This window comes from Chlamydotis macqueenii, chromosome 5 (genome assembly GCF_036417535.1).
Source record: "Chlamydotis macqueenii isolate bChlMac1 chromosome 5, bChlMac1.mat, whole genome shotgun sequence".
Taxonomy (NCBI): Eukaryota; Metazoa; Chordata; class Aves; order Otidiformes; family Otididae; genus Chlamydotis; species Chlamydotis macqueenii.
Window position 1 is genome coordinate 52,352,171 of NC_141560.1, and position 18,471 is coordinate 52,370,641.

Sequence of the window (18,471 nt, forward strand, 5' to 3'; positions counted from 1 at the left end):
CTTCTGGAAGTCCGGTATAAACTACCGAACAACCTGCCTCTAAGGAAACACCTGTCTGCTCCCAAGTCTTATATAGTGAGAGAGTAGGTTTTGGCTCAGTTCCCAGATTGTTTCACAAGGTTCTTAATAGGTGGGGCTTCAGACATTTTAGTTTTCCTTTGCAAGTGCACAGGTAAATAGAGGATGCTCTGACTTTCCCTCAGGTATTTGCACTCTAGGAGGAGTCTTCTTTCTACAGGTCTTTTTTGATGAAATGTCAAGAAGTGAGCAGGAAGAATTTTTGCTCAGACCTAGTCTTTCTAAATTGTTATATATTATGGGATAAATGCAATTTAAGGGACTTCTAAGTGACTTTCGAGCAGGAGCTTGGAATGAATTAGTTCACTTTGAAAAATTTTCCTCCTTATGGTAAATGATGGCAAATTAATTTCTCTGAAAATCCAAGGAAATTCAGTCTGACACAGATTTTTTAAAATGAGTTTGCACCTGTCTATGTAGCTACTTTGCCTGTGAAAACCAAGAAATCAAATGCCATCTAAGGTCAGCATTTATCCACAGGCCAGACACAACACAGAACTACACAGTGAAAATCCACCAGCATTGGAGAGTCAGTAATATGGACCTTTCCTTGAGGGATTCTTCGTCTCACATAGGCAGTTTTAGTGCTACTTCAGCTGTTTCCCTTCTAAGTAAACACGATTTCACCATAACAACTTAGATTGATTCTACCTACAATAAAAAAATAAAGATATTCTTGGTGATTGCTGTTCCTAGAGACACAAAAAGACTGATTTGCAAGAATATCCTTTGGAATGTTCCTTATCTTAGGAACAATGAGAGATGAGAGAGTGAACAATGTTTTGTGAATATGTTAATATATTTATTTACAGCTACATTACTTTGGTGAATTAACCTTTTATAGTGTTTTACTCCAGGGTGTAGAGAAACACAGTCTTTCAGTGGGAGGATGGATGCCATAATCCCACGTGCGATCAAACAGTTCCTGTAAAGAAGGATTCTCTCTGTTGGAGGAGTTACATTTGAGGAAGTAACTTCAACATTAAGAGAGAAATAAAAGACTTTTTTTTTTTCCCCTAAGCAATAAACAGAAGTAAGAAAAGATAATATCTTTCCTGAACATTTTAAAAGTACAACTGGTTATTACTATTTAAATAAAAGTGACATAACTAAATAAAATTGCAAGTGTTGAGGAAAATAATTGGTTGATTTCATGAGTGATACCTCTGGCAACTTCATTGAGTCTACGTCTGTAGAATTTTGCTTAGTATTATTTAAATGAGGAAAAGAAGATGATTACAAGATACTTTTATATATAAAAATACATGCATTGAAAATTTAAGGGAAATGTTATCGCCTCTAACAGTTATTATCAAAGTTCCAGGATGAAGATCTAAAAAAGAAAAAATTTAATGGATATGACTGGTGCGTAATTAAAGTAATTATAAAATAGTATGGTAAACCCAGCTGGTTAACACACATAAGCTTATTAAGTGATTCTGTTAGTGAAAAGAAAAATATGCTTTATGAATCATTACATTGTTGGCACAGAATAATCAATTCATATCAACAGCTGCTATGCTGTGGTATCATATACACAAGTTAATATTTCCTGCATGTTCAGGAAAGTACTATGACCTCTCAGAGATGCCAGTTTGGTCAATACTGATATTTCCCTTCACATGGCCACCACAAATTAGGCTGAAACTGGTTTACAGTTAAATTTAACCCCTTTTACTGAGCTTTAAATTACTACCAAAAGTGGTTCTCTATACCAGCATTTTTGGCTGAAAGTCTCAAATCTCTTATGCATCATGGATCACATTGTTCTTACACTCCTAAATGGTTACTTCATTGATTAATCCTCTTGTCATGTTAACTTCCATTATCTTGTGCTGATTCTTTTCAGAAATCATTACAAAATGTGTCAAAATAGATGACACCTGCAAAAATAATTTCCAAATATTTATGATAAATTAATTTAGTAGTATTTCTAATTATTCAAAGAAATAATTCCTCTTCAAACTGCATTTCACTTCCGTTTACTCCATAGACCTACATAGCTGACACGGGAAAGTATTTTTTTAAGATTGATTTGGAGCAACATGTCCAGATTTGTGTAACTTTTTATTTTCAAATCAGTGTACAGTTGACTGCATAAGCAGAAGTATTAATATATTAGAAAAATGTATCTATGTGTTTTAGAAAAAAAAAAACCAAACTGAAACGATAAGAGATTCTGTCATTGCATTTGATCTGAAAACCCTGATAATTCTTTCTATAGCTTCTCTTTCTTTTTCACGGGATCATATTCCTACTCTCTGCATCTCCAATATTAAATTGAATGAAACATTTCATTAAAAGAGTTACTAGCATTTTCAGATCCATTATTTATAATATTACACGACCAAATGCTCCACAGTGACAATGTTATTCATGCCATCTTACTCATGATTTCTGAATCTTGTTCTTAATAAGAAAAAAATGAGACTATCATATCTTATTTTCATACATCCTCTCTATAGAATGCAACTAAAATGTCATAGCAAATTTGTTTAACTTTTGGATGCAGTAATGATTGACATCAGTTTATCCATTTATATTTTTAAGACATAGAATGATGGACTGATATAGACTTGCAGAAGGTGTCTAGTCCACTAGTCCATCTAGTGCTACATTGGAGTAGCTTCATTTTGAGGGAAGGATGAAAATATTTGTAATGGTAGAAACTATGCTGCTTCCTCTGTGCCAGTACTAAAATGCAAGTTGACAAGGATGTGTCTGCTGGGCTTTTTTCTGACTGGTCATTTGCCCACTTCTGAGACCAAGTTTAAGCTCCAGAATTGGTGCTGGGACATTAGGCTTTGCATTCAGCTGAAGTACCACTCTGATTGTCTCTAGTTTTTGATCTGTGCAAATTCAAACCCACAATTTTTATGTGAAAGCTTCTGTGTGAAAAGTGAGGCAACTGATCAGTTTCTACTCAAAAGTTGTTTATTAACATTATAAGTGTTGTCTAATTATGTGAAGGTGAAATAGCAAACTGTTGCAGTAGGTATCTTATAGTATGATATGATACAGTCTATCGAAATAAAGCTATAATTAAAGAATAAAATAGGGGTACAACTCCTTTTATGTCCTTTACTAGATCTTGTTAAACATGGTGCCGTTGATCCATTCCTTTACTTCCAAATACTTAGATAAAACTCATTGATTGAAAATCAAATCACATTAATACCTGAGATTTGAAACCTTGTTTCATTAACACAAGTAGTTCTCCTGCTGTCTTTTTGTGTGTACATTGTAGAGGACTAAGCGGACACTGCTTTGATCTCCTTTGCAGCCTCTATGCTTCACTGTAAAAGAGGTAATATGTAATATGATTAGGATCTGCTTCTGGTTTTATTTCTATTATCTGTTAATTTCTAAGGTTGCAGTGTCATTTGGAAGAATCCAAGCAAAGCATAACAAGTTCAATCAGGCATTGGAAGTTTCTAGCTGCCACATAAAAGGCTAGTTTACACCAATATGACTAGGAAGTAAAATATATTGAGTATAGTATCTCTCATTTTATTTAACAGTTTTCCTTTGGGAAGAAATTCAGTCAGAGAACATCTTAGAGTCCTGTATTAAGACATTCCACTTACGCAAAGTTAGTAAAGAGACCTCATTTAGTAAGTAATGCATGTCAAATACACTCATGCTCTTATGTTAACCATATTCCTTTTCCTGGGAAAGATCTGAAATGTCATGACTGGTGTGTACTGGGTCAAGTGGACAACAGTATTAGTATTAGCACAATAATGTGAGACTACCACAAGTTCCCAGAGTAACCCTGCACTGGTCTGAAGTGTTTTCCTTGTAATAAAACACTCAGAGGTTGCACAGTACTGTTTTAGCCCATGCCGTCCTTCACACATTTTCCGCAACTCCGATGCCAAATTTCAAGCAGTCATTCCCAGGATTTTTGCATACAGAACAACCCTTCTCATGACTGGCTGCTTCTGCCATCTGTGTCATTACTATGTCTGTGCTTCAGATCTACCTGCAATCAGTGCTGCTCTGCATTCTTCTCTTCCCCTTCTTCCTCCAATGTCCTTTATCTTCTTTTTGAGATATCCAGTTGAAGACAACTTGGGATCTGTTTGGTTGGTTTTTTTCCAGAGCATTTGGCATTACATACGGTACTATACATTGAGAGTATGACTCCCACTGGTTTCAGCAATAACTGAATGCTCAGCACTTCCACATATTCAGTCTCAGTGGTTCAAGCTGATTGTCCAGAAAATGAAGAATATACAGTTAAAACCCACTATTATAATTTGATATAAATAATTTAACTGTTATCACAAACTACCTTTGTGGCACTCAAGCAGCTTGATATGTCCTTGCTCTTTTCAGTATTTCCCTCATTCACTGACTTCAAATTTAAGTTCTACAACAAATAAACAAAGCAGGAAATCTTAAAGACAATTTTACCAGAAAGATCCTTGCAATGTTCTGAGTAAGAGAAAGTTCTGCTGAACAAATAATGTGCATCCTGTACCATGAGGATGTTCTGGTTTTATTTAGTGAGGGGGGGCTACAGTGGTAGCTTCTGCAGGAAACTGCTAGAAGTTGCTCCCCTTTGTTCAGTGGACTCAGCCAGGCCTAGGGTGGACCCGCTGCTGGCCAAGGCTGAGCCAATAGGTAGCAGAATGTTCCGTCATAACGCCTCTGCGATAATGTATTTAAGAACGGGAAAAACGGAAAAGAAAAAAGAGGGAGAAGATGTGAAGCAGCTGAGTGGGGGCAGAGAGGGGGAGGTGCGAGCCTTGTGGGCCTTGCAGGCCTCACCCTCTGGCCTCCCGCCGGGCAGCTGACTGGGCCCAACTCAGCCTGGCCTGGCTGCAAGAACTGGAGAGGAGATGAGATGTGAAGAGAACCTGAGAGGCATCTGCCTGCCTGATTGTGAAGAATTTCTTGTGTGAGGAATGGCTGCAGACGCCAAGGTCAGTGAAGAAGGAGGGGGAGGAGTAATGCAGCTCCTGGCCAAGATTCCCCTGCAGCCAGTGGTGATGACCATGGTGGAGCAGGCTGTCCCCCTGCAGCCCGGAGGCCCACGGAGGAGCAGAGATCCACCTGCAGCCCGTGGAGGAACCCACGCTGGGGCAGGTGGATGCCTGAACGAAGCTGTGGCCCATGGAGGGCCTGCGCTGGGCCAGCCGTTCCTGAGGGACTGCACCCTGTGGAAGAAATGACCCACACTGGAGCAGTTTCAAGAACTGTGGCCTGTGGGTGGGACCCCACGATGGAGCAGGGGAGGAATGTGAGGAGTCCTTCCCCCGATGACGGTGTGAAACAACGTGTGATGAACTGACCATAACCCCCATTCCTTCTTCCTGCCTTGTGCCGCTGGGGATGAGGAAGGAGGTAGAGATAATGTTAAGCCCGGGAAGAGGGAGGGGTGGGGGAGATTATCTTGTTCTCTGTCTCATGATCCTGCTTTGTTTTCAGCAATAAGTGAATAGTTTTCCCCAAGTCAAGTCTGTTTTGCCCATAACAGTAACTTTAAGGATTTCTCCCTGTCCTTATCTCAAACCACGAGACTTTTTGCTTATATTATCTCTCCCTATTCTATCGGAGGGTGGGGGGAGTGAGAAAGAGACTGCGTAGTCTGGTCCCGATTGGGACTGAACTATGACAGAGGAGTATGGACATAGGGGCCAGAGCAAGGTTTCCATGTTGTCTGAACATGTCCAGGATATCTCTGTGGATAAAGGGGATAAACACTTAAGCCTCTTTATAGCTTGTAAACGCAGACACCGCAACTGTGCATACTAATATTTGCACAGATTGGTATTACAGACTAAAAAACTGATGTACACACACATGCTTGAGGACATATTTACATTGTGCAGTGGTGCATGTTGCAGAGATCCCTCTGCTAACAACAGTCAAGGTAAACCTATAATAGGAAATATGTCACTGCATTGATATGAAGTTGCAGCTAAGACAATTTGCCTTTCTCTGAGGCACTGACATTGCTACATTGTGTTTTAGATCTGAGCTGATATTTCTACCCAGGGATGTACTGTGCCATATGGTCATAGCAGCACTGCCTAAAGCCAGCTGAAAGCTGGACTCTGTTATGTAGTGCCATAGTGCCCCAAAATAAAAAAAAATCAGTCTTTAGAAGCAATTGGTGTTTGCAGGCTCAGAGAAACAAATGGTACAACTAGTAAAAAAATAGGTGAAATGGAGTGCTGAGCTGAGCAATATATCTAAACCCTGAAAGGGACCTATTAGTGATGCACGTCCTCAAAAATGTCTACATGTTAGAGTACTCTGGTGGGCATCATTGTGCTGAATGACGCTCAGATACGTTTGAAATAATATAAAGAACAGACTGTGTAAGAAGTGGATATATCTATACCATTACAACTAATGAGTTTTGTCAGAAGTTGTTACCAGTGGAAGTTGTACAGTTCTTCCCCCACTGGACCCTTGCAAATATACCCTTAGTTTAAATCCATAGCCGATTTTCTGTATCCAAAAAGTGCATAGAAGATATAATCAGATGTACATAAACGAAGACAAACATGGAGAAGGAAACAAAATCCTTTACTCCATGCATGATACAAGACTGAGAAATAAATTTAATTTATAGCTGTGGTATAAAAGTTAGCAGAGACCTCTTTAGTATTTCAATTTAAATATTGCCATTCATTTCAATAAGTAAAGTTTCTATTATATCCTCCTCCTTGAGGAGAGAACATATTGCATGAAGAGGTATGTCTGTGTCTGTGTGTGTTGAATCTCTATTGTAAAATAACTTTTTAAAGTTCCTTTTCTACATTTAGTATTCCAGTTTGCAAACTTAGATAATTATATTGCAGAAGGACTTAAAGTAATGGAAAATATTGGACAATGTACAAGGAGGTACAAATTTGCCACAAATTAATTTCACTTGGGAATTTCAGTAAGGTTTGTAAGCGTCACAGGATCGCCATCAGTAGCAGGTCCATAAGTACATGTGGTTGTTGGTATGATGCTTTATAGTGACATTGTCTTCATCCACTGCTTCATTTTTAGTTTAGTAAATTTTATGCAAAGCTTCTATTAATTTTTATAAAATATTATTAAGTTTACAAGGTCAAAACACTGGGAGGTATTGGTGTTAAGACCGTCAGTGCAGTTTCATGAGATAATTTTAGATTACATGAGCGAAATATTATGTTTCTTAGAGAGTTCTGGCTTTTTTAGACTATGTGTCCTAACACTATGTTACTGTGCGTTATTCAAACCTTATTCTGAATATAGCCTCATCAACTTCCTCAGTTACTTTTCTGTGGTGCCCATCACTGGAGTACCTAAGAAGTTCGTCAACAGTAATGTATTGTTTTTGAACAAATGCTTGGAAATACTTGGGGTTTATTATCTTTATTTTACATATTGCTACATGAGGCATAGAAAAGTTATGGGTATACAGGAATTTTGGGTGAACAGTCTAACATTTCTAGGATTGATTTTTCAAAGTGCTGAGCTTTATTTTGGTAGTGTGCACGTTTGGAGTGTAACTTCAGGTAGAACTGTGAAGGTCCCGCAATTCTGCAGCTGAGATGCTGAAGTGTCCAGCATGGTATCTAGAAGAAAATAAAACACTGACTGTGAAAATCACAGTTTAAACAGATATATGCAGCACCAAAAAGGACTATTCACATTGAAGGATAAATTTAATCCATTTCAACATGGTAACATCTGTGTGCCACATTCACTCTGTACAGCCAAATTCTCTAGGCAATGAGAGAGAGGACTGTAGACAACTATCATGCTCACAACATACTCCTTTCAACCTTGAATCCGGGTTCACTCTCCCTACAGCAGGTGCTCGATGTGCAACCAGTGAAACAGAAACCCAGTGGAGAACAGCAGGATCCAATCATATACTTAGAGATTGTGTAATACTGCATACGCACAAAGATGGCACATTGTGACTTCAGATAGCCTGCACTCATTACTCATGTAAGTAATCCTTCCTCATTTTAGTCTGAGCGGGTACAAGAGAACTTCTCATGAGAAATTCTCTTTTCTCCAGGCTGTATGTTGTAAGTTATCGTAGACCGTGGTTTTTAGATATATTCTCTAAACACGCATCATGGAGGTGACTAATTGGTCTGTACGGTTTGCTAAGCTGAGCTGTCAACCTCCTTATCGTTTTGGAATGCCAAAGTATGATATAAAAAAAAGAATGCTGTCAAACTTGAGCAGCTAGACTTGTACTGTATTGAACATTCAATACGTCAGTGGATGAATTGTCTGTTGACCTCTTTTATAGTCAGGTTTTGGTTTTATTGATCTGAAAACTATGAAAATCCTTATCTGCTTTGATCCATTGCTGCAAGTGACTGAAAACTGGTGTTGCATGTTCATGTTTTGTTAGTAAGAACTGTATTGACTGCATTTTCCCGCCTTGACCTGAAATGACTGACAGAGTTATGGATGAGTAGAAGATGGTTCTGCTCCTTTTACTGTCATAATCAGGCAAACATTATCAATGGCAGTTCAACTGTCAAACAGTCTTCAGTAGGAGTACGATGTTGTTAGCTGGTGGTGGCTGCTGTAGCCATTGTCTAATTTTGACAGAGTACATCTAACTCTGCAACTCCTTCCAGTGCCAACAATATTTCTGACTGAATGAAGGTAGAGTCTGTATTTTTAGTAATAAAGTGAACAGAGAGAATCCCACATAGGCTTCAGAGCTGAAGCTGAAGAGCTCAGCTGAAGGTGAGATGCTGATTAGGAAAGTAAGACTAAATTATAAACTCTTTATAGTCACTCTAGAAATCAAAATAATTATATTTCTAGATTCCACAGACAGTATCAAATTCACCTAGTTTTCATAATAAAATGACATTCAAGTACTTAATTTCTAGAAGATAGATTTACATTTTCCTTGACTTCTGTAGATTTTCAAACACTTGGTCGTCTTCTGTATCTCATCTGCCCCTTAATACAGTGACCATTGTGGTAAGTTGGAATGTGTGGAATTTTTTGGTAAAATTTTATCTTCCTGGTACTTTTGTCCTACATTGTGTTATCTTAAGACTCATTCTGTGTGTGGTTAGTTCTGATACATGCTTGTGGGTTGAAGCCATTATACAGGTACAGAGTAGAAGAGCTATGACGACACAACAAAGCACCTTTATCTCTTGCATATATTGCCCCTCAGCTAGGTTTAGGGAAACACCCTCTGCCAGTTCTTCATGTGTCTTTGGTACCTTTTTTCCTTCTTTTGAGGATATGGTATGTGATAGAACAAGAGTAATTTGAGCTACAATGTATTAAACTTATTGGCTGCAATATATTATTTGTGTGTGTTTCAATTTCATGACTGAAATAATAGTAGATCCTGACTATTGGTGAAAGCACTAAGCCCTGTTGTTGAATAAGTTCAAATAGTTTTGTGGACGTCAAGCTGTTGACTGTTGACTCAAACTAGACTCAGCAGTTATCCATTAGGATAGGAGTATTGTTACTGTTTCTGGAAGGTGTTTTGGACACTACAGATAGAAAATGCTGCATTAGGGCAAATAAGATATGCAGTAATGTATGCATCAAATGCAGATCTGAACTGACAATCTTACAACCTCTATGCAGTGGATGCTGAAGACATCTGAAGAAAGCTTGTCCATTGTAGAATAAATTACATCATCATGAAAATGGCTGCAAAACATCGTTCTGTAAAAGGCTGGCTTTTTTGGAAATTAAAAGTGAAGTAGAGTTTCTTATTGAAGTTTATCTCAGATTAATATTGACACAAAGGGTTGTCTTCCGTTATTAGCCTTATCAATGCAATGACATTTTTGATAGATAAAATGTCATTAAATGAGGAAACATTTTTTCTGTCTTTATAAGAAGGAACACATAAATTAGTCTACTACAATCCTTAGAAAGAAATATAAAAATTTGACATGTGTTTCATGGCAGATAGCAAGCTCTTAATTTTTCTAAAGCAAGCATAATCCAGAAGACTGTGCATCTCCATTTTCTGTTTCTATCCAACAAGAAGAGAAACAGGAAAAGTAAGTTTGTTTTTATGGTGTGGGTCCTGCAGTTTTGGAACTCCTTTGTATGCTCATTTGTTCTCTGTGAATCATTCTTGCAAACAGGTGGGGAGCGCTTTCTTTTCTTACAGATTTTGGATTGAATTCAAGACTCCAGGAAACTCAAGTCTCTTAGGCTGTTATACTCCCGAAGTAGTTCAGCATAACTCAGTTGAGCTGCACAGAAGTAAACCTGCATGTGAGTTCCATGCTCTTTCAATGATATTCAGAAAAACTTCTGGTACATTTCAAGACTCAAAGATTTAAAGCCATCAGAGATCCTTGTGATAATTTTTGTTGAACCAGACCTCCTCTATGACCCAGTCTGCACTCTCATGCAGTTTTTATCCTGTACTTTTTTCATGTAACTTACCAATTTACATTTGCCTTAGGGCAAATCATTTAGGCAAACATCCTCTCTCGGCTCAGAGATTCCCAGTGACAAAGAATTGTCTGCACCTGTTGATAACCTGTTCTAGTTGTTATGTACTCAGCATTGGTAGATGACAGTCTTATTTTTCTAAGGGAAGAGTCACAGGGAGGAAGCATACATCCATACATCAGCAGCAGAAGCATTGCCCAGATGATCACTAAGTCAGTTTGCTGGAAGACTGATGTTAAAGGTTGGCTAAAATAGGTTTGACTGCCTTGTTTTTCAATGAGAGTTTCGGCTCCCAGGAACTCAGTCCCATTTTATCGCACACCAAGTGAAGGTGGATCAAATCAAGACAACATACTGCCTGTAGGTGAAAAAAGTGAGAGAAGCCATTCATTTGTGTTAGGAATCGTTTGAGTTGCATGTAACCAGAGGTGTTTTGACCACACTGGAGCTACACAGTGGTCACTTCAGCATACTCTTTTAGGCTTTATGGTGTATTTTGACTTTGCTGTAACTGCTGCATAACAAAAGGCTTAAATGATTTTCGGTTTTATCTTACAGTTTTTCTAATGCTTAGTAATTACCGAGCTATTTATGCACCTTATGGCTTGAGTCTCCATCAAGCTAGACCCCCATTTGAACCAGCTTGCCATGGCTCACATGAACTCACCGTATTTACACTGATTAAGATAGCTGAGGAAATACACAATGTTTTCTTACTGCAATAACTTTCCCCTCTAGTGGTTCCAAGCTGAACTTATCAGTAGTACTAAGAGCTCATAATGCAAATTTTGTACATTTTCTCTCATGCAACATTATAGATTCACAGGTAGTAGAAACAGATTTCCGTGTATCTGACATATAAAATCTTATGATAATTTGATTAAACTTTGTCCACTGAAGGATTCCTCTGCAGATACTTACAAAACTTATTATGCTGCTCTCAAAGGCAAAAGCAAAATCTTTTCTCATCTTACCTTCAGGTCTGCGGGAAGTAATTATTATCTTTGTGTTGTGCAATCCATTAAATTCAGTGGTCCTGGTAGATGATCCACCTTGATAAACAAGCTACTTTGACAATCCACTTTTTCACTACATAAGCTAGGGGAAATTCCATGGGCTTGCCATATGAGCTTTTTAAAATTCTCAGCTGCAAAATGTGAGGGGGGTTTGCATGGTAAGTAAAAATAGACAGCACAGTTGGCTGCTAGTTTAGAAGTTTAAAAATCAGAGGCATTGAAAGGATGATGATTTGTGCTGGATTCCACCTTGGTAAATAAAGGGATAGGGTAGAAATGCCTGAGAAACCTGGTCAGAGCCAGAATTGTAAATGAATAGGTAAATAAATGTGTTTAAGAACAGTTTCCCTGTGTCAAGAGCAATGACTGTTTTGCACTGTACAGTTTCAACATATAAGATTAACCAGGACAAATCCCCTTAAAATCTTAAATACACAACAAGCCTAGCCCCTGTCCAGGGTAGTGCATAACAAAGCTCAATATTTAATAACACAGGATGGCACGTTAAGTGCTAAGAAAGAACGGAAGCCAGAGCTATAACACTGATCGTGACTTTAAGTGCCCACACGCTGTGAATCTGATCACTCTTCCCTTTGCCATTCCCTGAAGACAAGGGTCTCATTTGTATATCCTTGACTCCTTTATTTAAGGACAGCCATAAGTCTGATGGTGATTTCTGATGCTCTGCTATTGCTAGCAGGAAATGTAATCATTGTAAGAACCACTGGTAGTTACAGATTATAGTCTGATTTGAGAATTTCTCTAATAAGGATGAAGCTGCAGTATAAATTCATGACAGCTTGCATACATAAGATTGTGCAGCAGTGCTCTGGAAACATAAGAGTTTCAAACTTAATAGTGAGCAGAGAATAATTGAATGGAAGTAATATGATGCTATTTTACTAGCATGATAAATAGAAATTACAGCAAATTTTATGCCACTTTCCTGGCTGGCTTTTGGCACCTAATTCGCTCTGCAATTCCTAAATTGCTTTTGCCAAGCCAAAATCAACTGCTCAAATAATTTCCATGTACTGGTCTTGATTTTAGATATTTTTCCAGTTTATCTGGATTATTTTGATGCCATTTTTTTTTCCAGAATACTTGTTGCCCAACCAAGGGTGGTATCATTAAGAATGTAATTATGCAAATCATGAACGAAACACTGAATGGAACTATGTCCAGAACAGACACCAATTTGCATACTCATATGAAGAACTAGAATGATTTGTGATATTAATATAATATATACTAGTAATTTGCTATATTACTTTAATAAATTATTAATGTATAGAATTTCTGTCTTAGCAATTTCCTATTTTGTTAGTTATTAGTGAACAATCTATGCAGTTTGAATATGTCAGTATTTTGTATTGGAGTGAAGAGCGGATTGTTATCATGACAGCATTTTTAAACAAAATATTTAGCAAGTATACAGACATAGAGAATGCACAGCCCTGCCAAAAAGTTCTTCTCTCTGGTGCCAAAACACTAATTCAACAACTTTGAGCCAAGCATCTGTGAAAACAAAGACTAGCCTGTTCAAACCATTATCTAGGAGAACAAGAACAATAGCAAAGAATACCATTTGTTGGCTGGTTTCCACCCAGAAGTGTAGGTCTAATACTAAGCTGTGCTGTGCAGACAGGTATCTGAAAGGAAATTTCTCATATTCAGTAAGAACAAAGTACAGAACTCCAACTTTGTTTTATCTCAAATAAATACTAGGTTTTCTCTTTATAGTAACCATACAGCCCATAACCATACAGGTCCCAGATTTGGAATTCTTGTTCAGCCAAGATAGCTATGGTGAAGCAACAACAGGAAATAAACAGAGTCCTCAGAAATCTGTCTTGCCACTGCGCATGTCCTGGGCTCTTTCCATAAATCCATTCACTTGCAGATCAGCACATTTCAGTCAGGAACTTGAACTGTGTTTTGAACCAAAACACCATGGTCAGATTAAACTCCAGATTGTGAAGTATATTCTGTCTTTAACTGTAATAAAATCTACGCTGAAGTACTGAAATATGTTGACTCTATAGTCCTTGTAATTAATTATATCAAACATCTGTGTAATTATCTTGTGACTTTTGATTGTTTGCTTGACTGTTTGAGAACTTGAAGACCTGCACTGTGCAACTTCCTGTTGACAAGATTGTGCATTTTCATTGCATGGAAAAGTAGTACTTTAAATTCAGAAAATATTCTGGTGCTGTCCCTGTGAAATTTAGTCAAAATCAAGCCTTGTTCCAAGGCCGATTTCCCACTTATTTGGCAGAAATTTGGCTGATGAGTCCTGACTACGTCTCCTAGGAGGGCTACAGGGAGGCAGCAATGGTCTGGTCTATGACGTACTGTAAAAGAGGAGCACACAGCCACTAGAGCTGAACTTTAAAAGAGATGCTGAACTAGGAGTCTCTGCCATCTGCTGTGACAATTCAGATGTACACCTGAACATTAACACTGAAACTGTAGTTTACATCTTCCAAAAGCCTGAGAAAGTTTGGATCTGTATCACACTCTTTTCTCTTACCTCTGGTTACAGACTGGGCTTTGCATGTTCCACATTTAAGGCAGGCAAAGGTGTGTTATTTTACAATGCATGGCTCAGACCATGTGTCTTGTAAAAATAAGTGTTGGGAATTGAGGGAAAATGGCCCAGCATAGGAACAATGAATCAAGAAAAAAGGAGGAGGAGCTGGGTGATCTACAACAAGTCTTGAGTAAGTTGCTGTGGAAGGTGGTATAAAGTCGTGACCATATAAAGAGAAGCTGAACTGTTGTCCTTCTTATAGCTAAATCTATCTATATCTATATCTATCTATCTATCTATCTATCTCTTGGTCTCAGGCCAAACCTCTGCTCTGCTAGATGTGTAATTACAGGGCAAAATATTTCTCTCTGCCACAAAGGTCTTGCAATCAAAGAACAAAACAACAGAGAGCAAAGCAGGCTGTGGATGACACACAAGTAATATGGGAAAGTATGGGAAAATGGTCTTAGTTATAAACAAATGCAAAGGCTAGAAAGTGTGAAAGCAGAGTATAGTGCAACTGTTCTATGGAACATGCACAGAGGACAACTCTGAGTAAATATTAGCAAAGAATTACTGCAGGTATTTATCCAGGTCCAATGAAAGTGGATGTGCATGTGCAATCAGCTGATCAGTTTAGCCACTACACACCTGTTCTCTTGGAGGCATTTGTTCGATTGGAAGAAGCAAGTGCAAGACTGAAATGCCAAAACACCCTGCCACAGCCTGTTCTGCCAGGCTCACGGCATTGCATAAGACGATCATAAAAGGAGAAACTAATGAAACTGCATGCAGAATGAAAATACCCTGCAGGAAAAACCTCTGCCCCCCTGAACATTTACCTCCAAGATGCTACAGTTAAGGCTAGGACTAGGTCAAGGAGGGAAATGAGCTGCGTTTTAAACCTCTTTACCCTCCAGTTATTTGTGTTCAGTCAATCACCCACAGCTAATGTTTCTCCTTTTATTTCTCTCTCTGTTGTGATAGACCTGAGCTAGACAAGACATGTACCATTTGTAGAAACAGCTCTTTAGTGAATGAGGAGGTCCACAAGGATCTGCTTCAAGGCATATTCACTGTATCATGGTGCTGATGGAAGAGGCTCTCAACCAGTGCTCACACCAATAACCACTGTTTATTACTTCAACGTCCATATCAACAGAGAGCAACGTTCAGAGTGAAGAATGGTCTTGATAATGACCTCTTTTTTTTTTTTTCAATAATGCTCTTAAAAACAGATTTGACAGTGCCACACAGATCATCAGTTCCCAACAAGTTTGCTGTGCCAAGAGGAAAAAATGAGATTTGGAGCAGTGAACAATCTCATCATAAACTTTTTGATCTTCTCAGTGCAGGCTGGGAGGTTGACATGAGGCTTCCAGGCATTTCAGCTGCGGTGAGTTTGTGGGGGTCAGAGGAGCAGGGAGAATGTTGGGCTGAGGGGAAGATAACCAGGAAGTGAGAGAGAGGGAGGAAGCCGTGACTGGGTTGGAAGGAGTGAGGAGAAGAACGTAGCAGCAATGAAAAAGGCTGGAAATTAGCTGCTTTATACTGGTGTGGAGAAAGATTATGTGATTTAAGTGAGATAACAGAGAAGATGCTAGGTTTTTTTTTAAGTGTAGTAGGATTCACTGATATGTCTTTAAACATTTAGTTAAGATGTCAGATTAAAAAAGGATTCAAAAGCTACATTGAAAATGAAATTGCTGGCTTTCCGTGTATAGTTGTTTGAAGAGTTGTGAACATGTGTTTTACTAGTGTGATACTTTTGATTTGTGGCAAACAGGTAAAAAACTTTTGGAGAAGTTCTGAATAAATTGCTGAAAAGCTCTTCGATCTTGCTGAGTGGCAGTTTGAAACAGCAACTGGAACAGAATAGAGTTCAGTTCAGGTAAGAAGGATAACAGTATATTATTTTTTTGTTGTTATGTTTTTAAAGACCTACAGGTTATACCTCCATAATGCTGAGCACTGCACATGTATAGAGTGAAATTTAGTCCCTTTCTAGTCCAATTCACACTCTGAACAGATATGATACCGAGAAAGAACAGTCATGTATCTTGTTCTTTGCCCTTACATAAGTCTGTGGTGGAATTTGGGAGGGACTGCAGATTTCCTAGTGTGGTTACAGCCACTAGTTTGCAAAATTTCCCAGATTTCCTCTCCCTATTGATATCCTACTCTATCCTTCCCATGCTATAAAGGAGGAAAAGTTCTACTATTACAGAATGTTATGATTAATTTCTGAAGTTTAGTGGATTGCTAATATTTAAGCAGGTCTTACTGAAAATTCTTCTTGGCCTTCACAATTACATGTCTTTAAATGTTTAAAAATCACAGATCTTTGGCTAGCAATTGACTACATTTCTTACTAGCTTGAGACTAGTATTCAGCTATATATTTTCCCAGTCTTCCCCTGACTTTCTTCATGGTCCATAGATCAAATCTCATGACTTCTAATTTCCCTTCCTAGTCTAGATTTTTTTGTGATAGTAACTTCTTACCTTAAGAGAGTCTTCGCACAGCTAACTTTGATTCAGCACCCGCACTCAGCTATTTCAGATGCAGTGACCTTGTTCACCATTGACCAGTCGGCTCTGACAATACCTTTTGATGGTAAAGAGTAATTATGAGAACAGCTCATAAAGAAATAACTCATCTCCACCTATATACAGAGATACAGTCAGAGGTCACCAATTATCAGTATGGGATCCTTGTTCTGCTCTGTTCCTGAAATAACATTATATCATCTCTAGAATTGAATAAGAATCAATGCCCTGTATCAACACCAGTCTTTATCTTCCTGTTAGTCCTGTGCATATGCAGATGGGTGGTAGATCATGTACAGAGCTCTGGGAGAAAACTGAGCTTCTGCAGGTAGTTTATCCCTTGGAATTTGGACTAATCACCCCTCCCCAAGTAATGCTCCATGGAAAAAAAAAAAGACATATAGACCTTAACAGATGTAACACACTTCAGTTTAACTATGTCTGAAGTCCCTGTGATTTCATAGTTGCATTTCTTAAAATTAGAGTCCTTCCAAAATTCAGATCCAAAGCTCAAAGCTATTAGATAAAACAATTTTACCTTCCCAAGAATGCAGAACTGTGCTGTGTTTCTGTACTGACTGTGCAGAGGAGCAGAAGTGACACTTCAGCCTATTACCTGGCACAGCATCTAGTGACAGGCTCCTGCTATCCTAGAGGTCGTGGAGCCCACCCATAACAGCTGTTTGGGTTTTGTGTGTGTGTCCAGGGAGGAGGGATAGCTGCATCACCACTAGTGGGAAGGGAGAAAGCAGAAAAAATCTTGAAGCATGTAAGCCCTCCACTGAACAATTGCTTTTGACGATGTACTAAAATATCTTTGAAAGGATAGAAGTTATACTGCCTACCAGCAGTAGGCAGTTGGTTCACCTGATTTCTGGGAATAAAAGTTGATTGTTTAGCCATCTGCATGTTAAAATTGCAGCCAAAAACAGAAGAGATATGAAACCATAGCAGCATGGACACCTCGTAGATAATTATAATGTGATGTGGCATAGAGAAAAATATGTTAACTTTTTTAAAGAAAGAGGTAAACCATTTTTAATATCTAATAAAACAAAAGCAAACTCATTTACTCTTCCCTTTGACACACTAATGTGTTTAAGTAGAGCTCATATTCTCTGTCTGGCCCATAAAAATGTTAGCAGTGTGTTGAAAAGTAAAGAAAGAAGTCCTTTTCCTTAAAGAGAACACAAAAAAGATATGAAGAAAGTAGAGTACACATGTATGAAATCCATAAATGTTATAACAGACAGCTTGAGATAGGTATATCAGAAGAAAGATAGCCTGAAGCTCATGAAAACAAAAAGTGACTTAGAAGGAAGAGGGAAAAAAAATTAGTTAACATTAGCTGAGAAAATATCAAGCAGAAAGTTGCCTGATTTTAAATAAATTGAAAAATAAATTCATAATTTTTTAAAGGAAAAATATGGACAGAGGAAAGAAAAAGGGTAAAAGAAGGAGAAATATATTTTAATTTGAAATAAATTCCTTTGGGGACAAAACTAATGGAAGTGTTTTGTGAAAGATTATTTTCATATTAACAGGAAGCAGAGAAAAACTAAAAGCAAATACATAAAAATAATATCCAGGTATAAAGATTATCATTATAATTATGGTTATCTCTCTTTTACAGTCTTGCAAAATTCCCCATTCATCCACACCTTTCACCTGATTGTTTTTGAAGTACATAATTTTTTATTCCTTTTTTTTTTTTTTTCATGTTCAATACTGTCATGACATAGCGCAAGCACCAGCAAGTGCTTCTCCAGAGCCCACTACTGGTAGCTCTAACTGTAGTGTTGTGTAGCATTAAAAATGGACTTCGTCAGCCACCACATGTCTCAACCTGCTGCTCATTTCATGTGCAGCATTTCAGCCAAATTCC

General features: G+C 38.1%; 1 long non-coding RNA gene across 1 annotated transcript in view; it reads right to left on the reverse strand.

Annotated features, from left to right (window-relative positions):
• Positions 1-15,309: 15,309 nt before the first annotated feature.
• Positions 15,310-18,471, reverse strand: part of LOC147600582 (uncharacterized) — a 39,128-nt gene continuing 35,966 nt past the window's right edge. Inside the window, exons 2-3 of the long non-coding RNA XR_015258826.1 lie at positions 16,542-16,644; positions 15,310-15,902 (exon numbers count right to left, since the gene is read on the reverse strand). This is a non-coding gene — a long non-coding RNA (uncharacterized LOC147600582). The remainder of the gene's footprint in view (positions 15,903-16,541; positions 16,645-18,471) is intronic.